Raw genomic sequence first — 12,269 nt, 5'->3', positions numbered from 1 at the left:
AGGCTGGTGAGTGGGTTGGGAGGGGTTCTCACCCCCTAGGAAGATGTGGACCATGGTGAGAGCTGTGTCCTAATATCTTTTGATTGACCTTGCTAACTACCTGGAGCAGTTCAGGGTAGAGGGGAGGGAGAGAAGCCAGATAAAATCTGAGAACATCAAACAAAACGTAATCTCTTGCCATTGTGTGGTGGCCTCTTCAGGAAGTGAGCACAAGTTCTTCCAAGACAACCTCCCCGCCCTGCAGCATGAGCACCCTGAGTTAGAAAAGCTCCCTGGAAGACAAGAGGGCTGAGCTGGTGGCCCCAGCCTGCCCAGACTCCAAGCCTCCCCTGACACCTTGGCGGTTCCCTTCTGCTGCCCACAGATCCATGCTGCATGCTCTGCTGGGGAGAGCAAATGCAGCTGTACTATGTATAAGGCCCCTGCTACATGTTACATATATTATGCAATTAACAGGTGAATCCTGCAATAAATTTAGACAGGTCATATGTGCAAAGTAATTATCACCTGATAAAAATGACTCTCCAGATCTAAAATGAGCCAACCAGCTATTGAGTTAGTGCTTGAAAATGTATAACTCTAGAGCTGGTTTCTACCTTATTTTAGCAGGGCCCCTAGTCTGACGTTAAGCCTTTGGAACAACCCATGCAACAGCCCGTGCCTGGGTGGAAGGGCCGCAGAAAGCAAGGAATGGTCAAGATGTGCTGCAATCACATCATCACTGTGAAGAGGCCTTGGTTTTGAACTGGCATGGTTGCAGCTATAGCCGTCCTACCCAGTGGGAAGTCTCCTTCTCCCCCTGCTCCCCCACTGCACCAGTGCATGGAGGCCTTAGAGGAGAAAGACTCTCCTTTATTAGCCAGGTGAGGATTTAAATAGTGTTAACCAGCACAGTGGGGTTGCAGTAAGGACAGAAACCATCCCTGCAACTGAGATCATAACTGGCTGAGGCTGCGTGAGCCAGCACACACTCAGGCTTGCCAATTCCCAACCTTCACAGTCAGGAGCCAGGTTGCCAAAACCAGGAAACCAGCTTAGAAATCACAGTTTGGCTTGAAATGACAGACACTGGGCTCCATTTGTTTCCCTTCCAATTTCTGAGTCTTTCCTCGCTTCACATTGTCAAGCCTTCCTGTGCAATCACAAGGGCTAGGCATTTACTTTCTTTAGAAAAATCAAAGCTGGGGAACTTTTAATTCCAAGAGAAAGGGGTCCAACGAGATCCCAAATATCATGAGACTCATGATGAAACTGGAAACTGCTGTGAGACTTGTCTCCTTCTCCTCCAGCTGGGCTGCCTTTGCTGGGCTGACTTGCTCTAAGAGAACTACCAGCTATGCCAGCTCTATGCCTGGCAGGGAAGACCCCCTAAGGCTACAGATATACTCCGCTAGGGACCTTCCGGGCACAGCATGTCTGGGTACATTTCTGGGTACAGCAGCTGAGAGCCCTGATCTCGATGAGGGCCTCGAGGGGCTGCTGCAATTATGAACAAATAACCACGACTTTGTATGTGTCCCCCAAAGAGATCCGATTTGTATTTGCTGAGGGAGAAGGGTCCGTTTCTACCTTTCAGCGCGGAATGCAGTAGGGATTTAAGTTTCCTTTGCCCACACGATGTACCAGTTTGACGACGGGGTGACATGAAGCCCATCTAGCAAACCCAGCGCAACTTGCTGCCTGGACACTTAGTTCAGTTTAAGCCTGGGTGATATCAGTTTAATTTGCAGGAGCATGAACAGGCCCAGTCTGAGTAACCAGGTGGTCTCTGGGCAGTGCGGGGTGCTCACAGGCTTGAAGAGGCCTGTTTTCCTGCACAGAGACTATACAGAGATACTGCAGATGTGTGTTGCACCAGGGCTTCTCTTCTTGCTGTGCCATGGCAGTGTGTATCAAGGCTGCAGCTCAGCACAGAGGGGCAAGACGGCATCCCCCACGCCTGGCCCAAACCCAGGCTGCCAGAGGAGGCACCACCCTCTACAGAGGAAGTCCTTCCCCCACCAGGCTCAGTGGAAGAGGGTTTCTTTAATGCTGGGAGCCCCGGAGGGAATGCAGAAGACAGTCTAGTGCACTGCACCTTACAGCCAAGGCCAGTTATGTAATGTGCTTTTCTGCTGTTGCTGGCTTGTTAGCAGATGAGACAGCCCCATTAGGCTCCCTCCTTCGGCCTGCTACAGGTCTGTTGTGAAGAGGGAGCAGGCGTCCCTGGGCTCGTGAGACTCCCGAAGCAGCGCGCTTTCTTCAAGGAGCTGGGCTGGGCTGTTCTCCTCCACTTGCCATTCAGACCATGCGAAAGGAAGCAGGCTGCATCCTGGCATCCGTCGGGACCGGCCTGCCTTCAGCTGCACTCAGGAGAAACTGGAACTTGCAGGAGATTATCATAACAGGCCTGGTACTGGGGAGGTGGAAAGGGCAGAAGTCTGAAGCCAATTCACGATGTTTGCAACAGCTGCCGGCAGGGCTGTGGGGCTCAATGCGCTGAGAGGAAAGAGGCAGCCACCGGGTCTCATACCTCCTCGCCTAGATCTGGTGTGATTCTCTCCAGGGCTGGCAATGTAAGAGTTCTGGTGAGTTTGTGATCTCCAGCACAAACACCTGTTTCAGGGCGCTGTGATCTTAAGCCGTACGATCTCAGTCCAGGCTACAGCTCCATGCGGTAGATCTCATCTTACTACAACACAGTGTGACCCGATAAAACAAATACCGTGGCACAGCTATGCATGAGCTTCAAAGGCTGTTAGGCCCACTTAGTCCAAGCCCTCTGCCAGGACTTATTTAACTCACACTCAGGGCCTTTGCATCCGGGACCCAGGCGGAGTAAGGCTAAACAGAAGGTCAGTGCATAAGTTCAAAGTATCCCATTGAAGGGAGCCTTCTTAAAAGAGCAAACTAAGTTTTAACGCTTTAAACAGATGCCGTTATGCCGCCAGCCTAGCGCAACACCAAGGGTGGAGCTGTGGAGGGATGTGTCCCCCATTCAGGAATGTCAGGTGGGCCACGACATAACCCACGGCCCACGTGCCAACACAGCCACACACGCTGCCCTTGCCGATGGTCCCAGAGGGGAGCTGGGACACCTTCTCCCTGTTACGCCATCATGGGAATAAAACCAGAAGAGCAAAACGCTCCTGGAAAATGCCCCCTTTACTAGTGACATGGATTTTGAGGGGACTTAGCCTTCCCCACACCTCGTCCCTTCTCCACTGCTGTATCCTGCTGCACTGCCTCTGTCCCTGTATCTGTCAGTATTCAGCAGATTTCTCCTCCATACCTCCCCTTTGGCTAACTAAACCACAGCCCTTTCCCCTTTGCATGCCCAGATCGCCTAACCACACCAAGCAGCAACAAGAGTGCTCTCCAGCTGATGTCACTGCTACCTTCAAGAAGGAGGCTGACCTGCAAACTATTTTTAGCCCTGCTGTAAAGTTGTGGAGCTATTCCAAGCATATCTCTGTACTGTAAGCTTCAGGATGCTGACAGGCTCCACACCCAGCGCGTGCGGCGGGGGCTTTAACTGTGAACGGGGTTGGCTTGTGACTTGTCCGTGAACCGTCTGTCCCTACCCCTTTTGTACCAGGGTCTGGTTTATGGTCCCTTCAGAATCAGTGCTGCATTTTCCCCCGTCACTCCTTTGGAAGAGCAGAGGCTCTGCAGAGCTGTGTGATGCTATCCTTCAGCCTATGCTGCTCCAAGGGACTGCAGAGGAGGCTGCTCACCCATGAGATTCATGCCCCTCATCTGGCTTGCTAAGCAATGGGCCTCAGCGAGGCACACAACAGGATTCTGCCCATCTTACTTTGCATCAGGCCAGTTGCTGCAAGGAGCTGGCAATCGCTAGGCAAACGTGGTGACGTAACTGTGGAGGCAAAGGGAGGAATCTTGCACGTATCGTCACGCCAGTCTGACTCAGCTCCTGGGCCCGGGTGATCCAGGAAGGAGCTCCTGAACAGCCGTGCATCAAGCACCGGGGTGGCTGGCTTAAACGGCTGTTCCCTCTGGAGAAGGAAGAGCTTGAGGGCCGTCTGCCAAGCACGGTTGGGTGTGCAGCAGGTGCAGAGAGTGGGCAACCAGAGGAGGAAGGAGCAAAAGGCACTGAATACAGCTGAGCTGGCGCCATGGGCCTGACAATGACAGTGGCGGGACAGGAAAGACTAGCTGGCTGGAAGGAGAGCAAGGAAATGGAAATGGTTGAAATCAGGGTGTGTGTGAGTGAAAGGGAGCAAGGGGGGGATGAGTCAGGTCTGAGTGGGAGAAGGGAGCACATGCAGGAGTTGCCCCAACCACGAAGCCCCCCCCTTACCACTACTGTCTTCCCCCTCCACTTCCATTTTGTATGGGGTTAGCCAGCCCCTCCCTCTGCCTTCCAGGCATGAGGGACCGCTGGCCCCTTCCCTCCTCCACAAGATTTTGGGGAACTGAACGACTCCAGCATGTGGCAGCGGGTGCACGGAAAGGTCTTGCGCTCTCATTTCTTTCGGGACAACTCCCTTACCTGGAAACAAGCTGGCCTTCAAGCTGCTGCAGCAGGGGCCCGCTCCGTCTGCAGCACCCGGCTCACCATCTCACCGAGCTGGGGCTTGGAAAGGTTTTATCTGCTCAGCTTTTACCAGATTTACTTCCTTTAAAATCATCCCTCTGGGTGGCCTGGATACTTCAGATAATAGTCAGCCTGCTCTACCTGCCAGGCCTGGCTTTCATTAATATGGACAGAAAGAATCAGGGAACATGAAGCACAGCTAAAAATTTCTCCCCCAGCTTTGCTACTCCTTAGGGTCCTTGTTCAGGACCTTGTTCTCAGTCCATGTCAGAGCCTTGTTCCTAAGGGAAGCACTCCTGTCTCCCTTCTGTATGGTTAGAGTAAGAAGCTACTTGCCTTTTAGAGTCAGGCCAACCCATCTACCTGCTTCCCAGTAGCATCCACACCTGATAACCAGACTGACTGCTTCAAGCAAACGCTGCCAGCCTGTTGCAAGCAGACTCACTCCTGAGCAGAAAGTTGCTTTAGAGAGAGTCACCGCATGGTGCTGGGCGCTTCAGTTTGCTGCAGAGGTTGGCGTAGCTGGTCTGCCCCTTCCGGAGGCATTTATCTAACGGTGTTGGAATTCCACGTTACGTGCGGTGCAGCCTTTGTGCCGACAAAAGTCAATCAACCGCTAGGAAATGTTTATGGTGCTCTGAGTACTGAGAGGGAGCATTTGGTTGACTGACAACCGGTATATGTGATGGACAGGCTGTTTGTTTTAGTGTGTCTTCTTTTATAACAAAGCAGAACGGTATAAACTGCTCAGGAAGGACAGGCAGGGGAGGAAGAGGAGGAGGAGTTGCACTTTATATAAAAGAGCTGTACGATTGCTCAGAGCTCCAGTACGAAACTGGGTGTAGGCCTGTTGAAAGTCTCTGGGTTAGGGTAAGAGGGGAGATCAACGAGGGTGATGTTGTGGTGGGTCTGCTATAGACCACCAGACCAGGAAGATGAGTGGATGAGGCTTTCCTCAAACAGCTTGTGGAAGTTTCCCAGTCACAGACCCTGGTTCTCATGGAGGACTTCAGTCACCCTGATGTCTGCTGGGAGGGCAATACAGCAGTGCACAGGCGATTCAGAAAGGTTTTGGGGAGTGTTGTAGACAAGTTCCTGGTGCACGTGTTGGAGAGGATAATTAGGGGCCATGCTTTTCTTGACCTGCGGCTCACAAACAGGGAAGAACTGATGGGGGTGCAGAAGTAGATGGCAACTTGGGCAGCAGCGACCAGGAGATGAGTAAGTTCAAGCTCCTGAGGAAAGGAAGGAAGGAGAACAGCAGAGTAAGGACCCTGGAGCTAGACAGTTCTCAATGGTGGCAGAAGACAGAACAAGCAGCCATGGGCTCAAGCTGCAGCAAGGGAAGTTTAGGTTACATATCAGGAGGAATTTTCTCATGAGGGAGATGGTAAAGCACTGGAACAGGTTACACAGAAAAATGGTGCAATCTCCATCCTTGGAGGTGTTTAAGACCCGGGTTGACAAACCTTGGCTGGGATGATGCAGCTGGGGCTGGCCCTGCTTGGAGCAGGGGGTTGGATTAGACGTGACCTCCTGAGCTCCCTTCCACCTTCATTGTCTATGGCTCTATGACAGCCGGCCTGGGGGCCTGCTGAGTCCAAGGATGCACTTCAGACACAGAGCTATCTCCAGCAATGCTGCCTCAGCACCATGAGTCTCTGGATTCAATGCACCGTGGTGCTCGGGGGCTCTGCTGGCCCCTGGGCCACCACAAAGCACGGTCCTGAGATCGAGGACTGAATCACATATTGCATTCTTTTCCCGGCCCACCTGAGCACTTCTGCTCTGGGATAGCGCACATACAGAGTAATAACCACTGTGTGGTGAGAATAACGTCTGACAAAATAGAGAGAAGGGATAACCTGTCAGCTCCTACACAGAGCACCAGCATTTTCATATAGTAGGCCTTGACAGACACGAAGCACTACTAGTTTATTATCTATCTATCTTTCATCAGCTTGTCTCAGTCCTTACGCCTTTCCATCTCCCTGCCTGCTATCTCACTATTAATGCACTGCTGGAATCATCAGATCATCACTCGTCTTTGCCAATTATTTAATGAAGACATCTTATTTCCACCCCCACACTGCAGGCCCTTTGCTAGAAAATACAATGGAGAGAGATTTGAGAGAGGAATCCCAGTGTCCCAGGCTACGTTTTGGCCTGGGAAACACCAGACTTAAAGAAGGAAGCCTGGGCTGCTTGCCCCACAGCCGCAGTCAGAGCTCTCCCATCAACTGTGCAGACTCGGAGCGCACAGAGAGTGTCTGAGCAGAGCCCTGTAATGGTCCTGTGTCACCTCTAGAGAGTGCAGTCTGCAGCACAAAGCCCAGCCGGCAATCTGACTCATGCTGTGCAAGCAGGCAGGAAGGATGGCTGCCAAGGTTTGGCTTTACCGCCACAGTAGCACTGAGTCCAGACTTGTGCAGGGGCTAGCGGTCTTCAGTCACAGGAAGGGAAAAAAAATCTTCTAAGATGCTAAAACCAAGGATGCGACTTCATGCGCTGAGGCCAGAGCCAGCACATACAGGCAGCAGGGAGCAAGGGGAGCAGCAGGTGGGCTTTCCGCCCCTTCCACGCTAGCCCTTCCTGCCCGGCTGTGGAGAGCCTGGTCCTTCTCTCCAGACTGCTGAGGCCTCAGCACCTCCGTAGAGAATGGCTGCAAGGGGGTCGGATGGGGCTGTCGCTGCCCACGATGCATCGCTGATTTGTTAGTACTGCTACTCCTCTCTCCTAGACCTGGACCAGGACAGCCAAAACATCTTACTGGGGCTGTTGACAGGTAGCAACAGCCTCCAGTGGCTGCTCACGGGGAGGGGCAGGATGCTTATCTTGCTGGGGCGCTACCTTGGGCAGGGGGCTGGACCTGATGATCTTGCGAGGTCCCTTCCAGCCCTCATGTCTACGAACTCCATAAGGCTGTAACTACAAAGTTGTCAAGGCATCTTGGTACACCTTCAGGGGAGACTCGCTTCTAGACTTACACTGAGAGCTGCGCTCAGTCAACCCCCTGAATGCAGGTACCTGCACATTCACGTGTGGAGTCAAAGGGGCTGGACCTGAGGCCTGACATCCCTCCCTTGTGTGCAGCTGGCAAGAGACACAGGCATGCTTGGGCCACCGAGCCTTGGGCACAGCTCTGATCCCAGCCTTTTTTTGGTATTAGAATGAGGATGCTAAGGTGAATGGCTGCCTATAAATCCCTCGAGCACCTCCCAGCTGTTAAAGACACGGAGCTGAGAACTGACTTCCCTGCCTGGGAAAACCATGACAACGTGGCATTAACCCTTTCAGCTGAAGGTCACCACAGTCTAAGCCAGTGCTCCCAGTCCCCGAAGACAGTCGGGACCCCTAAAGAGACGGGTCAGCTGGCAGGGACACCTCCGGTGGCAATCGAGCAGTCCTACAGCAGGGGAGCGCTAGGCTCAGGGGAGTGCCCAGCTGCACCCAAAATGCAGAAGTGAGATGGATGCAATAAGACCAGCGCAGCCCTCGGCTGCTGCCCCACGATGAGCCCGAGCCACCCTTCTGGCGCTCGGCGTGTGACCCATCCCAGCACAGGAGGCTCCCACGCTGCTGTTTCCAAGCCAGCGCCGCAGAAGAGGCTGCTGTTGTCTAATGTCTGGGTTGCATGCTGATCCATTCAAGAGCCCGTTTTCTTAAGCTTCCCGTTCTCTTGGAGACAGGGAGCCAGGCATCGGGCTTGTTGTTGGTAGGTCATCCGGAGCCAATGGGAAGTGAGCGTCTTTGAAGCAGGGCTGCAATTGGGAGGCTGGGCAGGGAATAGACTGTTGCTGCCTACGGAGGAAGCTGCAGGTCTGGCACAGCGAGCCTGGCCACGTATAGAAACCATCGATAGGAAACAGGAGCAGATGCTCACGCACGTTCAGAGGCACTGCTCAGACCAGACGCCATTGATTTGCACTCGTGACCCCACCTGAATTCCCCCTTTCATGTGGCTGCGGGCGGTGCAAGCGTTTTGCTTTTAGAGAATGAAAGTCACCTTCGTGCCAGGACCAGGTGAGATGCCGATGGTCTGGGCATCACAAGTCCTGGCCTCTAGGGCCGAAGAGCCAAGGACTTTCATTAGGGGCTGCCCTGCATCCTGGAGGAGGCACTGTGCAGAGGCCGTACACGGGGCACTAGCACCGCGCGATTTATAGCTCGCATTGCCTCACGCTGGATGTCTCGTGACCACCTTGCTAATCTAAGCTACAGAGACAGTGACACCAGTGAACTCGCCTTCGCTGCGGCCCGGTTTTACTCGTCTGCACCTCTCTCTTCCAGCCAGCCAGCCTCCCAGAAGCACCCCCACCACCATGCCCAAATAGCAAAGTCACTGGAGCTGTTTACTTCCTTAGCCAGTCAGGGCTGTACCAAAATTAGGGACCAGCCCCTTCTCTCCGAGGTTGGGATGCACGCATCCTCGCAGCTTCCCTACCCCTGCCTATCTACTTGGTGTCTCCACGTTAGACTGCAACCCACCTCCTAGCAGGAGGGTGCTGGAGCTTTCGGTAAGGTCACAGTAGATGCTGACAGGCACTGACGGGTGAGTCATGCTGCAGTAGCCAGAGATACTAGCAACAGATCTGTTGATCTGTATGCAGTCTAGCTGCCTTTTCGGCATGCAGTCTTGTCCACAAACGGAGCCCGGTGTGTCCAAGAAGGGCCAGTGCAGGGGTGGAGGAGGAGCCTTGGCATTTGTTTATTTGGAGCACCGCGGGTGGGATTCATTACCTGGGAACACACTTACACTCATGTGAAATGACGTGTTTTGCGCGGAGGAAAGTTAAAATGGAGGTAGAGTTCCAGGCTGGGCCACGCGAGGGAGCTGCTCATTACGGCCCAGGCTTGGCAGAGCAGCAGTGCTGACCAGGAAGTGTGAGAAATTTGGGTGGAGGCAGAAAAACTGACGTGGGAACTGAAGTGGAGAGAGCGCAGGGACAGCGCGGGTGTGAGAGGACCCCAGAGGGGAACCGCTCTTCTGCTGGCTGAACGACGGGACAGTCGGAGAAACCCAGTGCAAAGGGCACAAGGCGGATTATGTCTGGGGAGAGGTCGAGACCAAAAAGGGGAAGAAAATGAAGAAGGCATCAGATGTCACTACAGTTTGGTGTTGGTCACGCTGCAGTCATGTTATGTTCAGCTTCCCCAGCCAGCGAGTCTGTTCTTCTCCCAACCCTTGCTCCCGTTCAGGATGGACAGCTGGCAGCAATGGCCACTAGCACTTTGTTCCCAAATGATGCAGGGTGGAAAGAGAAAATGATGGAGGATGGATAACTATAGCAAGTTTCCTCCCAGTGTCATTGTGTTAGTCACCTTCAGCCTTTCCACTCCTCTGCTTGCAGGACTCTGCAACGTGGCAAGGGTCTCCCTGAGCTGCTTCCACCCACCCACTCCTTTCTCAACCCCACTGAGCGATAAAGTCCTTTCCTGTTCATTGCAACCCTTCTCATCTAGTCTAAAGCCTCTTCAGTATTGCTCATGCCATTATGGAGTGGGCCAAGTGGATTCTCACTGCGCTTGGCCACTATGAACAGGATATCCTGAGAATATCCTGGACTGCACTGTAATATTTAGCAGACACCCGGTTACTTTGAAACTCCGAGTGGATTTATTTAAGCATGACGCATCCTGTCAGGCTGCAGTCACAGCCCATTACGTTAACGGCTCTAACATGACACACACAAACATGGCATAAGCAATACATCCCGCTATGGCACATCCCCACATAACACCACCAGTCAGGACATTTGGGAGACCAACATAATAGCACTCTCACAGCAAGGGTACACGGGGAGGAAAGGAGAGGTTCACAGGACAGGCTGCAGAACCCGGACGCAGAGATGATCAAAAGAATCTGAAAGTTGTTCTTGTCCGGCCTGTTGGAAATGAGGTGGTGAGTCTCAGATAAGTAACCGGCTAACAAGTGCCTGGGCCTCAAAAATTCTCCACCCTTAAAGCTGGAAATCCCTGCCTCTTACAAGCCGTCAAAGTAAAGAGACCGTGAATAAAACTCACCGCCACAGGACCATTCTTTCTATGCCGCAATTATCTTCCGTTCTCCTCATACTGAAATGAGATGGGTCACCGTGTCACTTGATGGGTCTGCAAAACAGTGAATGTTTGTCTTGGATATAGTCAATTGTTATCACAGGCTCTGTGCGAGCAAGCAAAGAAATCCAATGGATGGAATGGAAGTGAGCTGAGGAGCCAGGCTGCGTTTAGGCTTACCAGAAGCTTGTTTGGAGCCAAAGCTGCACAGGAGACACACACACATACTGTATTGTTTGCTATTTTTTCTGTTGTATTTTTCCTGATTACAGGCCTTGCCCCACAGAGGTTTCAGCCAAAGGCCCTGATCCTGTAACCCAGGGACAGGCAGTTATTTCAGGCGGAGGGTCGCGTACTGAGTTTTGGCCAGCCATCGAGGGCCGCATAACAGGCAGCCTGGGGCAAATAAATATTAATTTTCTACATTTTTGCGGGGCCCCGTGGGCCAGATAGATTGGCCTGGCAGGCCACATCCAGCCCACGGACTGCATTTTGCCCACCCCTGCTGTAACCTGATCCACAAAGCCAGACCCAGGTGGGATTCTGCCTGGGGGCAGGAGTTCGCCTGAATGGATCAGGACATAAGAAACAACTTGGGGCTACATCAAATTAGCATGCGTCTCATCATCTGTGTGTGCAGACACGTCCCTGAGAAACAACACCATCACGCAATCTCTGGTGGGGAGAGTGGAAGATGCTGCCCCAGTTTCACTGATGCACAGACAGGGAATAAAATGAAGGGATGGCCTAGCAGGCGATCATCAAGTGCCACAAGATGTTGCTGAAGCCAATAATTTAACCAGGTTCAAAGGAGGACTGTACAAATTCCTGCAGGGCAGGCCCATCAGTGCAACCTACAAATTAGGACTTTTGAGGCCTCTGAATGCTGGAAGCAGTAAGGGAAGAGGGGCAGGGGATGCATTAGGAAGGGAAAGCTGTTGAATCACGCTGCCAACCACTTTCCCAGGTTTGTTCAGGCATCTTGTGGCTAGAACAGGGCACAAGATAGCAGAAACCTGGATTTCATTTGTGCCTCTGACAGTGACTCGCTGCATGACCTTGTGCAAGTCACTTCCCCTCTCTGTGCTTCTGTTTCCCCATTTTTTTAAAAACTGTTAATATCTGCCTTCCTCATAGGGCTGTTATGAGGCTTAATTAGCTCATGTGACTATTGTGGGCTGTGTTCTCATCAAATGAAAAGCTCCAGAGAAGGAGGAAACTGTGTTATTGGTGTGGACAACACAGAACGTGCTTGCCTAATGGGGTCAGTGTCACTTCATTTCATGCAATTACCATATATCTGATTGACACAGGAATACAGCCTGACGCGACACTTTTATTCTCGTTAATGAACACGTAGCATGCCAGTTACAGTAAAGCATTTTGCTCTTGTTGATACCAAAAAAAAAAAAAATTATGACAGGTCAGGAATCTGTGCCTAGTTTCATAGTTTCGTAGTTAGTGGGGTCGGAAGGAACCTGAGCAGATCACCAAGTCTGACCCCCCGCCATGGCAGGAAAGAGTACTGGGGTCAAACGACCCGGGCAAGGTGATTGTCAAGCCTTGTCTTAAAGACCCCCAGGGTAGGAGCCAGCACCACTTCACTTGGAAGTTGGTTCCAGATCCTAGCCGACCTGACCATGAAGTCGCGCCTCCTGATATCTAGCCTAAATCT

General features: G+C 52.4%; 1 long non-coding RNA gene across 1 annotated transcript in view; it reads right to left on the bottom strand.

Moving 5' to 3' along the window:
• Positions 1-12,269, bottom strand: part of LOC109317237 — a 22,533-nt gene that overhangs the window by 8,980 nt on the left and 1,284 nt on the right. Inside the window, exon 2 of the long non-coding RNA XR_002103011.1 lies at positions 10,558-10,648. This is a non-coding gene — a long non-coding RNA (uncharacterized LOC109317237). The remainder of the gene's footprint in view (positions 1-10,557; positions 10,649-12,269) is intronic.

Source organism: Crocodylus porosus, unplaced genomic scaffold (genome assembly GCF_001723895.1).
Source record: "Crocodylus porosus isolate Cpor-Errol unplaced genomic scaffold, CroPor_comp1, whole genome shotgun sequence".
Classification (NCBI taxonomy): Eukaryota; Metazoa; Chordata; order Crocodylia; family Crocodylidae; genus Crocodylus; species Crocodylus porosus.
This window is presented reverse-complemented; position numbering and strand designations above follow the sequence as displayed.